The sequence below is a fragment of the Schistocerca piceifrons genome, chromosome X (genome assembly GCF_021461385.2).
Source record: "Schistocerca piceifrons isolate TAMUIC-IGC-003096 chromosome X, iqSchPice1.1, whole genome shotgun sequence".
NCBI lineage: Eukaryota > Metazoa > Arthropoda > Insecta > Orthoptera > Acrididae > Schistocerca > Schistocerca piceifrons.
In genome coordinates, this window is record NC_060149.1 from 475,364,170 (window position 1) to 475,378,018 (window position 13,849).

Here is a 13,849-nt window from a genome sequence, read left to right on the forward strand (position 1 = left end):
TTATGTCCAGGGAGTAGCTGCTCAGATGCAGTCAACCATCACCGGATTTCAGATGTTCTCTCCATCCTCAGTTCCTGCCTCGCCACCTCTGGATTCACTGCAATCTTCTTAGAAGGCGTCACACTCATACGTCTATTCGCAGAATTCGTGAAATCAAAGAAATTGTTGAGATGCATAAAAGAATGTCGTGGCCAGAGAATATGGAGAAAGATTAACTGCCATTTGCTCCACAGAGTAACTAGTAAGAGTTCGAGTCCCGATATGATATTTCTGTGACATACGCTGCTCTGACCATATCACTGTCTATGGACAATTATCGTGGCTCTTTGGCGATAAGTGTTGTTCACTGTAAGGTGTCAGTAGACATTCTTCAACCACCGATGACCATGTGTGATTATGTGGATTTCCGCCAAAAGAAAGTCATTGACAGTTGTCTGCTTATAACGCATCAAGGTTACAGTAAACATTTCGAATGCTAAATTTATCGCCGCCAACTGTCGCACTAAATGAAGGTATAGGGCCTGAAGTGGGAATATCCGACGACGTCCCACAGCAAATTTCGCTTTTCTTCAAGAGATAATAGCCGAGAAAAAAGTGTGTTGCAGTACCTATTGAACTCTACTGGAATGATTACAAACGTAATGGGCCTAATACTGATCCTTGTGGACTGCAAATACAGCATCCGTCCGCCCCACCTCCACTATGAACTTTTTGTCCCAATCGTTGCACACTTCTGTTGGAATGTCAGGTATGAGTGCAACAACTTGGAGAAAATGTATCGTTACATGTATGAGACAGTGTCGGATACAGAAAATTCTCAAGGAGGAAGCGCTTCAAATGTCTTGAGCTACCATTACTTTCACCGTAATAAAAAAATAATTAAGTTACATGCTAAATTTAAGAAAGTTTTATTTAAACTGATTGTACACATACACAAGACAATGCTATCTTATGACAAGAAAAAGTTACAATTGTGGTTGTCTTCCTTAAATGATGAATTCTAAGCACCTATTCTTCCTGGTAAAATAGTTAATTACGTCGTCAATAGGACATCATTGTCAGGGAGAGTGTTCAACAGAGCTATGCCATTAAGTCGACCTCAGCCATATCTTTGTACGCCGCAATGTTGAAAAACTTTTTCCTACTGTAACAATAGATGCAGGTAGACAAGAAAATATTTTGTACTTCGTGTGCAAAGTAGGATAGTCACATCTAGGGCAAACTGACAACCATTGCATAACAGAATCACGACCATTAAGGGCCGCTACGTACGCAATCAGAAGTGTTACTCTTCTTCAGCTACGTTTCAACTAGAGTTTAATATAAAACCCGGAGTACTGAATTATGTCATAGATCTCAGTCAGGTGTGCTGGTAATGACTACACAATTGTGAGAGGGAATTGTACTGTAGCGTTATCACAAGTCGCTTCTGCTATAAAGGTGTATATAGGATGGACAACTATTCCAAAGGCAGGCATGAGCCCGATCCTTTCGCAATGTGGTGGGGGCGAGAAGATTTCAGCGAGGAGCTGAAAAGTGCTATATAGTAGGCTGGTCTAAAGAGGGAGGTTGAAGGTGGTTTACACTAGCACCAGATATACTTGCACAACTGTTGTTATCCTTTTTCTTTTCATAAGACGGCATTGTCTTGTATAGGTGTACAATCAGTTTAAATAGAACTTTCTTAAATTTTGCATGTGACTTGATTATTTTTTATCACGGTAAAACTAAATGTAGCTCAAGACAAAAATGGTTAAAATGGCTCTGAGCACTATGGGACTCAACTTCTGAGGTCATCAGTCCCCTAGAACTTAGAACTCCTTAAACTTAACTAACCTAAGGACATCACACACATCCATGCCCGAGGCAGGATTCGAACCTGCGATCGTAGCGGTCGTGCGGTTCCAGATTATAACGCGTAGAACCCCTCGGCCACTCTGGCCGGCTGCTCAAGACATTTTAAGTGCTTCATCCTTGAGAAGTTTCTGTATCCCCCTCAGTCTCTTCCTTAAATGATGAATTCTAAGCACCTATTCTTCCTGGTAAAATAGTTAATTACGTTGTCAATAGGACATTAATATCAGGGAGAATCTTCAACAGAGCTATGCAATTAAGTCGATCCTTCATCACTGTCGAACTCAGCCATGTCTTTGTACGCCGCAGTGTTGAGAAACTTCTTTCTACTGTAACAATAGATGCAGGTAGACAAGAAAATATCTTGTACTCCGTGTGCAAAGTTGGATAGTCACATCTACGACAAACAGACAACCATTGCATAACAGAATACAGAATCACGACCATTAAGGGCAGCTACGTACTCAATCAGAAGTGTTACTCTTCTTCAGTAACGATTCACCAAGAGTTTAATATGAAACCCGATGTACTGAATTATGTCATAGAGCTCAGTCAGGTGTGCTGGTAATGACTACCCAATAGTGAGGGCGAATTGTACTGTAGCGTTATCACAAGTCGTTTCTGCTATAAATGTGTATATAGGATGGACAACTATTCCAAAGGCAGGAATGTGCCCGATCCTTTCGCAATGTGGTGGGGGCGAGAAGATTTCAGCAAGGAGCTGAAAAGTGCTATATAGTAGGCTCGTTGTTATCCACCAGATGAGTGAGGTGTTGTATGCTTCCAAAATTCCAGTTTCAGGTTTTCGCAAACAGAACGTGTGATATTAATATGTCCGTCAAAATTATACATCTAATCAATTTATTACAGGTAATCTGTTAAGATGCACAAACGATTGCTACATGCCGAGAAAAATTAATGAGCAAAAGCTAGGACAATTTTCATAGAAATTACTATTACTATTATTATTATTATTATACCTTAATTAATTATGGCGTTTCTCCAGACGAGAGCAATGGCGTCATATATTACTGTTTATGTGTGTGACTGAACATGCACAACTAGAGACACATGTGCCAGCAGAACAGAGATAAAATGACGTGTACTACCAACACATATGTCATCCGCAGTGCAAGAATGCCGTTTGTTCCACATGACGAGTTGAAAGCTTGTGAAGCTTGTTGACTGTCGAAAACAACAAATTAGGTAGAAGCAAACTGATTACCTTAAATCTCAAGTCTTGAATCTTGTATGGCACTGTTTGTAGTCCTCAGATTATTACTTACACAATTCCAGTTTCAGGTTCTCGGAAACAGAACATGTGATATTCATGTGTCCATCGGAAGTATACATGTAATGAGTTTATTAGAGATTTTCTATTAAGATGCACAAATGATTGCTACTTACTGAGAAACATTAATGAACAACAGCTACGATAATTTTCAAATAAATTACTATTATTATTATATATATATCATTTTATTATGGCGTTCCTCCAGACGAGACCAATGGAGTCATGTATTACGGTTAATGTGTGTGACTGAACAGGCAAACCGAGTGACACATGTGCCAGGAGAACAGAGATAAAATGACATGTATCACCAACACATATGTCATCGGTGGTGCAAGAATGCCATTTGTTCCACAGGACGAGTTGAAAGCTTGTGAAGCTTGTTGGCTGTCGAGAAAAACAAATTAGGCAGAAGCAAAATGATTACCTTAAATCTCAAGTCCTGAACCTCGAATGCCACTGTTTGTACTCTTCAGTGTCTACTGTAGTATGGAATATTCCTATATACAATCCACTCTCGTTAAACAAAACCACAGCAGCTGTTCAGCAATCCTTTATTAGAAACCTGGCATATATGCGTGTTTGGGAACAACCAACAAGTGAAGGTTTCTTCTGACGAATATTAACACTTTCAATGGGGAGAGATTTATTCTGTTTCTTTAGCTGGTGTTTTTTCAAGTGAAAGTAATTGTTAAGACCACAATTGGAATTGCAACTGAACGGTTGCTGGTACTAGCGGTTTTGCGCTCTACCACATGAGGTATTTTCGTAATTAATAGGGTCTGGTTTCACTAAAGTTTAGAGAATTACCGGCCGCGTTGGCCGAGCGGATCTGGGCGCTTCAGTCCAGAACCGCGTGACTCCTATAGTCGCAGGTTCGAATCCTGCTTTGGGCATGGATGTGTGTGATGTCCTTAGGTTAGTTAATTTAAGTAGTTGTAACTTCTATGGGACTGATGACCTCAGTAACAGATATTCATTCAACCTGTCAATGTACACAACATTAAAGCGAATTTTCTTCATACCTTCCTTGAATCTTCAGATTCTGGATCGTAATTTATTTATCAACATCCATACTAACCGGATATGTCCAGGGAGCTGCTGCCCAGTTTCTGTCATCTATCGGCGTATTTGAGGTGTTCTCTTCATCCACAGTTCCTGCCTCACCTTCTCGGGGTGCACGGTAAGCTTCTTACAAGGCGTCACACTCGTACGTCTATTCGCAGGATTCATGAATCAAAGCAACTGTTGAGATGCACAAATGAATGCCCCTACCAGACGATATGGATAAAGATTAACTGCGAACACAAATACATTAGTTTAGAAGAATTGGGCATAGCAATGGTGCATAATGCTATTAAAAACAACGGCTGCAGTTTCTTACTCTACTCCAACAAACTAACAGCACTGGTTCAGAGCATACAGAACAATCGATGAGTACACGATGACCCCTGGGGTTGCAGGATACATCTCTATAAATGACGGCACTTGTCTTGGCGAGTGTACTGGTGGTACATCGTTTGGTTCATTTATGTTGCTAAACACACACAACGAGTGACGCATGGGCGTGGGGGTACAAAAATTAAATAACCTGTTCCACCAGCACGTACGTCGCTCGCACTGCGAGACTGCCATTTGCTCCACAGGCCGGGTTGAGAACTTCCCATATCTGTTAATTGATGGAAAAAAAGAATAAGTATCAGGGAAAAGCAAACTGACAATATTCTACGTAGAGTCATTATTCTTGCGAACCGCTGGTAGATGAAAAAACGGTTAAAGTAACAGGAAAAAGCAACTGACACTATTTAATAAAGAGTCTGTACTCTTGCGTACGATTGGTAAAAATATTCTGCAGTAACCACAATGGTAAGTAAGATACTGTTACATAATCAGGGGAAATAATGTTGTTACAGCATATGTTGTGGAGAATGGAGGGGTTAATTAAACCTTTTGGTAGTTCAAGGCAATTCATGTAGTATGTACAACCACTTCCCATCGACTATTCCAAGTGTAACTATAAACACAGAAAGCGTTGTGTTGGAAATTTTATAATTATTTGAATTCACGCGTTCTCACTGCATGAATATTACTTCTATCACTCTAGGTGCTGATGTACTCAAAAATCTGTGTATGATTATTGAAGAAATGTAACCTGACATGAAAACTATATCAAACCTACAATAATGTGAGTTTTACTTCATACCGACACATTCATTTTACTTTGTTAACTGATTAGTTTTTATTAACATGTCGGCAACGATAAACAGGTAATCAACACTCTGGTAGTGTGTTTAAATGACAGACTGCTTCATTTAGATAGAAGACTCACGTAATAAGCGTGGAGCTCAATCGGGCAAGTGGGAGGATTGGAAGTTAACCAATGCTACAAGGTCCAGTCACACCGCCTCTAATGGACTTCAGCGCCCATTAACCACTGACATACGGTAAGTGGCAACACTATCAGTGGAGGGTATAACAAGCATGGCGGAGAAGCCAGAAAACAGAGCAGTCGTTGTTGTAATGTGGAGACCGAGGGATTTATCCGAAGTCCACAAGGGCATGATCATCGTCTTTAGGACCAAGGGAGGAAGTGTTTGCGAAACAGGTTTGTTCGTAAACCGTTGGTAATTCATTAACGTGTAGCCACGATTAAAGTATATCAAGCATGTCGAAATGGCACCATCCACAACTGGCATTAAGGCGGCTGTGGTGCACCACAGTCCATGGACGACATTGGTGAAGGATGCCTGTTAATGTGTGTAAGGGCGGAGAGTCGTGCAACTGACAGCACAGGTGAGCCAAGGGCTACCAACATTGTCTCCTCAACGACCGTTCAGGAAACTTTGTTGCATGTGGATCTCGATTCAGGCACCCACACTGACTGCTGTTCATCGGTGACAAAGGCTGGTGTATGCACGCCATTCGTATGAATTCATGGTGTCTGTTCTTTTGGACATGTTCGAAGGAACAGACACTACGTAGTCATATAATTCACTCACCTTGCTGGGCAACGAAAATACCTTCCATCAGTGCGGATGCTCGATTACGTTCATCTTCTGTGGGATACTAAGAACAGTGAAACTATAAGACGTGTTCCATGACTGTGGATAGTTGGTGCTGGGTCGTCCGGGAGGTACTACGATATAGTCCATGCAGTTACGATAAAGACTGTGGTCAGGTGGTGGAATGGGTAATGCAGCTGACTAGTAAGAGTTCGAGTCCCGATATGATATTTCTGTGACATACGCTGCTATGACCATAGCACTCCGGACTATGGACATTTATCATGGCCCTTGGCGATAAGTGTTGTTCACTGCAAGGTGTCAGTAGACATTGTTCAACCACCGATGACTATCTGTGATTATGTGGGTTTCCGCCAAAAGAAAGTCATTGACAGCTGTCTGCTTTTAACGCACCAAGGTTACAGTTAACATTTCGAATGCTAAATATAGTGAAGCCATCTATCGCGGTAAGTGAAGCTATAGTGCCTATAGTGGAAATATCCGACAACGTCCCACAACAAATTTCGCTTTTCTTCAACTGATACTAGCCGAAAAATGTGTGTTGCATTATTTATTGAACTCTACTGGAATAATTAGAAAAGTAATGGGCCTAATAATGATCCTTGTGGACCGCAAATACAGCATCCGTCCGCCCAACGTCCACTATGAACTCTTCGTCCCAATCGTTGCACACTTCTGTTGGGATGTTAGGTATGAGTGCAACTACTTGGAGAAAATGTATCGATACACGTATGAGACAGAGGGGGATACAGAAAATTCTCAAGGAGGAAGCGCTTAAAATGTCTTGAGCAGCCAGCCGGAGTGGCCGAGGGGTTCTACGCGTTACAATCTGGAACCGCACGACCGCTACGATCGCAGGTTCGAATCCTGCCTCGGGCATGGATGTGTGTGATGTCCTTAGGTTAGTTAAGTTTAAGGAGTTCTAAGTGCTAGGGGACTGATGACCTCAGAAGTTGAGTCCCATAGTGCTCAGAGCCATTTGAACCATTTTTGTCTTGAGCTACATTTAGTTTTACCGTAATAAAAAATAATCAAGTCACATGCAAAATTTAAGAAAGTTCTATTTAAACTGATTGTACACCTATACAAGACAATGCCATCTTATGAAAAGAAAAAGGTACAATTGTGGTTCTCTTCCTTAAATGATGAATTCTAAGCACCTATTCTTCCTGGTAAAATAGTTAATTACGTTGTCAATAGGACATTAATATCAGGGAGAATCTTCAACAGAGCTATGCAATTAAGTCGATCCTTCATCATTGTCGAACTCAGCCATGTCTTTGTACGCCGCAATGTTGAAAAACTTCTTTCTACTGTAACAATAGATGCAGGTAGACAAGAAAATATCTTGTACTCCGTGTGCAAAGTAGGATAGTCACATCTACGACAAACAGACAACCATTGCATAACAGAATACAGAATCACGACCATTAAGGGCAGCTACGTACTCAATCAGAAGTGTTACTCTTCTTCAGCAACGTTTCACCAAGAATTTAATATGAAACCCGATGTACTGAATTATGTCATAGAGCTCAGTCAGGTGTGCTGGTAATGACTACCCAAAAGTGAGGGCGAATTGTACTGTAGCGTTATCACAAGTCGTTTCTGCTATAAATGTGTATATAGGATGGACAACTATTCCAAAGGCAGGAATGTGCCCGATCCTTTCGCATTGTGGTGGGGGCGAAAAGATTTCAGCAAGGAGCTGAAAAGTGCTATATAGTAGGCTCGTCAAAAGAGGGAGGTTCAAGGTGGTTTACACTAGCACCAGTGATACTTGCACAACTGTTGTTATCCACCAGATGAGTGAGGTGTTGTATGCTTCCAAAATTCCAGTTTCAGGTTTTCGCAAACAGAACGTGTGATATTAATATGTCCGTCAAAAATATACATCTAATCAACTTATTACAGGTAATCTGTTAAGATGCACAAATGATAGCTACATGCCGAGAAAAATTAATCAGCAAAAGCTAGGACAATTTTCATAGAAATTACTATTACTATTATTATTATTATTATTATTATTATTATACCTTAATTAATTATGGCGTTTCTCCAGACGAGAGCAATGGCGTCATATATTACTGTTTATGTGTGTGACTGAACATGCACAACGAGAGACACATGTGCCAGGAGAACAGAGATAAAATGACGTGTACTACCAACACATATGTCATCCGCAGTGCAAGAATGCCGTTTGTTCCACATGACGAGTTGAAAGCTTGTGGAGATTGTTGACTGTCGAAAACAACAAATTAGGTAGAAGCAAACTGATTACCTTAAATCTCAAGTCTTGAATCTTGTATGGCACAGTTTGTAGTCCTCAGATTATTACTTACACAATTGCAGTTTCAGGTTCTCGCAAACAGAACATGTGATATTCTTGTGTCCATCGGAAGTATACATGTAATGAGTTTATTAGAGATTTTCTATTAAGATGCACAAATGATTGCTACTTACTGAGAAACATTCATGAACAACAGCTACGATAATTTTCAAATAAATTACTATTATTATTATATATATATATATATATATATATATATATATATATCATTTTATTATGGCGTTTCTCCAGACGAGACCAATGGAGTCATGTATTACGGTTAATGTGTGTGACTGAACAGGCACACCGAGTGACACATGTGCCAGGAGAACAGAGATAAAATGACATGTATCACTAACACATATGTCATCGGTGGTGCAAGAATGCCATTTGTTCCACAGGACGAGTTGAAAGCTTGTGAAGCTTGTTGGCTGTCGAGAAAAACAAATTAGGCAGAAGCAAAATGATTACCTTAAATCTCAAGTCTTGAACCTCGAATGCCACTCTTTGTACTCTTCAGTGTCTACTGTAGTATGGAATATTCCTACATATAATCCACTCTTGGTAAACAAAACCCCAGCAGTTGTTCAGCAATCCTTTATTAGAAACCTGGCATATATGCGTGTTTGGGAACAACCAACAAGTGAAGGTTTCTTCCGACGAATATTAACACTTTCAATGGGGAGAGATTTATTCTGTTACTTTAGCTGGTGTTTTTTCAAGTGAAAGTAATTGTTAAGACCACAACTGGAATTGCAACTGAACGGTTGCTGGTATTAGCGGTTTTGCGCTCTACCACATGAGGTATTTTCGTAATTAATAGGGTCTGGATTCACTGAAGTTTAGAGAATAGCCAGCCGCGTTGGCCGAGCGGATCTGGGCGCTTCAGTCCAGAACCGCGTGACTGCTATGGTCGCAGGTTCGAATCCTGCTTTGGGCATGGATGTCTGTGATGTCCTTAGGTTAGTTAATTTAAGTAGTTGTAACTTCTATGGGACTGATGACCTCAGTAACAGATATTCATTCAACCTGTCAATGTACTCAGCATTAAAGCGAATTTTCTTCATACCTTCCTTAAATCTTCACATTCTGGATCGTAATTTATTTATCAACATCCATACTAACCGGATATGTCCAGGGAGCTGCTGCCCAGTTTCTGTCATCCATTGCGTATTTGAGGTGTTCTCTTCATCCACAGTTCCTGCCTCACCTTCTCGGGGTGCACGGTAAGCTTCTTACAAGGCGTCACACTCGTGCGTCTATTCGCAGGATTCATGAAATCAAGGCAACTGTTGAGATGCACAAATGAATGCCCCTACCAGACGATATGGATAAAGATTAACTGCGAACACAAATACATTAGTTTAGAAGAATTGGGCATAGCAATGGTGCATAATGCTATTAAAAACAACTGCTGCATTTTCTTACTCTACTCCAACAAACTAACAGCAATGGTTCAGAGCATACAGAACAATCGATGAGTACACGATGACCCCTGGGGTTGCAGGATACATCTCTATAAATGACGGCACTTGTCTTGGCGAGTGTACTGGTGGTTCATCGTTTGGTTCATTTATGTTGCTAAACACGCACAACGAGTGACGCATAGGCGTGGGGGTACAGAAATTAAATAACCTGTTCCACCAGCACATACGTCGCTCGCAGTGCGAGACTGCCATTTGCTCCACAGGCCGGGTTGAGAACTTCCCATATCTGTTAATTGATGGAAAAAAAGAATAAGTATCAGGGAAAAGCAAACTGACAATATTCTACGTAAAGTCATTATTCTTGCGAACTGCTGGTAGATGAAAAAACGGTTAAAGTAACAGGAAAAAGCAACTGACACTATTTAATAAAGAGTCTGTACTCTTGCGTACGATTGGTAAAAATATTCTGCAGTAACCACAATGGTAAGTAAGATACTGTTACATAATCAGGGGAAATAATGTTGTTACAGCATATGTTGTGGAGAATGGAGGGGTTAATTAAACCTTTTGGTAGTTCAAGGCAATTCATGTAGTATGTACAACCACTTCCCATCGACTATTCCAAGTGTAACTATAAACACAGAAAGCGTTGTGTTGGAAATTTTATAATTATTTGAATTCACGCGTTCTCACTGCATGAATATTACTTCTATCACTCTAGGTGCTGATGTACTCAAAAATCTGTGTATGATTATTGAAGAAATGTAACCTGACATGAAAACTATATCAAACCTACAATAATGTGAGTTTTACTTCATACCGACACATTCATTTTACTTTGTTAACTGATTAGTTTTTATTAACATGTCGGCAACGATAAACAGGTAATCAACACTCTGGTAGTGTGTTTAAATGACAGACTGCTTCATTTAGATAGAAGACTCACGTAATAAGCGTGGAGCTCAATCGGGCAAGTGGGAGGATTGGAAGTTAACCAATGCTACAAGGTCCAGTCACACCGCCTCTAATGGACTTCAGCGCCCATTAACCACTGACATACGGTAAGTGGCAACACTATCAGTGGAGGGTATAACAAGCATGGCGGAGAAGCCAGAAAACAGAGCAGTCGTTGTTGTAATGTGGAGACCGAGGGATTTATCCGAAGACCACAAGGGCATGATCATCGTCTTTAGGACCAAGGGAGGAACTGTTTGCGAAACAGGTTTGTTCGTAAACCGTTGGTAATTCATTAACGTGTAGCCACGATTAAAGTATATCAAGGATGGCGAAATGGCACCATCCACAACTGGCATTAAGGCGGCTGTGGTGCACCACAGTCCATGGACGACATTGGTGAAGGATGCCTGTTAATGTGTGTAAGGGCGGAGAGTCGTGCAACTGACAGCACAGGTGAGCCAAGGGCTACCAACATTGTCTCCTCAACGACCGTTCAGGAAACTTTGTTGCATGTGGATCTCGATTCAGGCACCCACACTGACTGCTGTTCATCGGTGACAAAGGCTGGTGTATGCACGCCATTCGTATGAATTCATGGTGTCTGTTCTTTTGGACATGTTCGAAGGAACAGACACTACGTAGTCATATAATTCACTCACCTTGCTGGGCAACGAAAATACCTTCCATCAGTGCGGATGCTCGATTACGTTCATCTTCTGTGGGATACTAAGAACAGTGAAACTATAAGACGTGTTCCATGACTGTGGATAGTTGGCGCTGGGTCGTCCGGGAGGTACTACGATATAGTCCATGCAGTTACGATAAAGACTGTGGTCAGGTGGTGGAATGGGTAATGCAGCTGACTAGTAAGAGTTCGAGTCCCGATATGATATTTCTGTGACATACACTGCTATGACCATAGCACTCCGGCCTATGGACATTTATCATGGCCCTTGGCGATAAGTGTTGTTCACTGCAAGGTGTCAGTAGACATTGTTCAACCACCGATGACTATCTGTGATTATGTGTGTTTCCGCCAAAAGAAAGTCATTGACAGCTGTCTGCTTTTAACGCACCAAGGTTACAGTTAACATTTCGAATGCTAAATATAGTGAAGCCATCTATCGCGGTAAGTGAAGCTATAGTGCCTATAGTGGAAATATCCGACGACGTCCCACAACAAATTTCGCTTTTCTTCAACTGATACTAGCCGAAAAATGTGTTTTGCATTATTTATTGAACTCTACTGGAATAATTAGAAAAGTAATGGGCCTAATACTGATCCTTGTGGACCGCAAATACAGCATCCGTCCGCCCAACCTCCACTGTGAACTTTTCGTCCCAATCGTTGCACACTTCTGTTGGGATGTTAGGTATGAGTGCAACTACTTGGAGAAAATGTATCGATACACGTATGAGACAGAGGGGGATACAGAAAATTCTCAAGGAGGAAGCGCTTAAAATGTCTTGAGCAGCCAGCCGGAGTGGCCGAGGGGTTCTACGCGTTACAATCTGGAACCGCACGACCGCTACGATCGCAGGTTCGAATCCTGCCTCGGGCATGGATGTGTGTGATGTCCTTAGGTTAGTTAAGTTTAAGGAGTTCTAAGTTCTAGGGGACTGATGACCTCAGAAATTGAGTCCCATAGTGCTCAGAGCCATTTGAACCATTTTTGTCTTGAGCTACATTTAGTTTTACCGTAATAAAAAATAATCAAGTCACATGCAAAATTTAAGAAAGTTCTATTTAAACTGATTGTACACCTATACAAGACAATGCCATCTTATGAAAAGAAAAAGGTACAATTGTGGTTCTCTTCCTTAAATGATGAATTCTAAGCACCCACTCTTCCTGGTAAAATAGTTAATTACGTTGTCAATAGGACATTAATATCAGGGAGAATCTTCAACAGAGCTATGCAATTAAGTCGATCCTTCATCACTGTCGAACTCAGCCATGTCTTTGTACGCCGCAATGTTGAAAAACTTCTTTCTACTGTAACAATAGATGCAGGTAGACAAGAAAATATCTTGTACTCCGTGTGCAAAGTAGGATAGTCACATCTACGACAAACAGACAACCATTGCATAACAGAATACAGAATCACGATCATTAAGGGCAGCTACGTACTCAATCAGAAGTGTTACTCTTCTTCAGGAACGTTTCACCAAGAGTTTAATCTGAAACCCGATGTACTGAATTATGTCATAGAGCTCAGTCAGGTGTGCTGGTAATGACTACCCAATAGTGAGGGCGAATTGTACTGTAGCGTTATCACAAGTCGTTTCCGCTATAAATGTGTATATAGGATGGACAACTATTCCAAAGGCAGGAATGTGCCCGATCCTTTCGCAATGTGGTGGGGGCGAGAAGATTTCAGCAAGGAGCTGAAAAGTGCTATATAGTAGGCTGGTCTAAAGAGGGAGGTTCAAGGTGGTTTACACTAGCACCAGTGATACTTGCACAACTGTTGTTATCCACCAGATGAGTGAGGTGTTGTATGCTTCCTAAATTCCGGTTTCAGGTTTTCGCAAACAGAACGTGTGATATTAATATGTCCGTCAGAAGTATGCATCTAATCAATTTATTACAGGTAATCTTTTAAGATGCACAGATGATTGCTACATGCCGAGAAAAATTAATGAGGATAAGCTAGGACAATTTTCATAGAAATTACTATTACTATTATTATTATTACTTAGAGAAAGCGTTTGACAATGTTGACTGGAATACTCTCTTTCAAATTCTAAAGGTGGCAGGGGTAAAATACAGGGAGCGAAAGGCTATTTACAATTTGTACAGAAACCAGATGGCAGTTATAAGAGTCGAGGGACATGAAAGGGAAGCAGTGGTTGGGAAGGGAGTAAGACAGGGTTATAGCCTCTCCCCGATGTTGTTCAATCTGTATATTGAGCAAGCAGTAAAGGAAACAAAATAAAAATTCGGAGTAGGTATTAAAATTCATGGAGA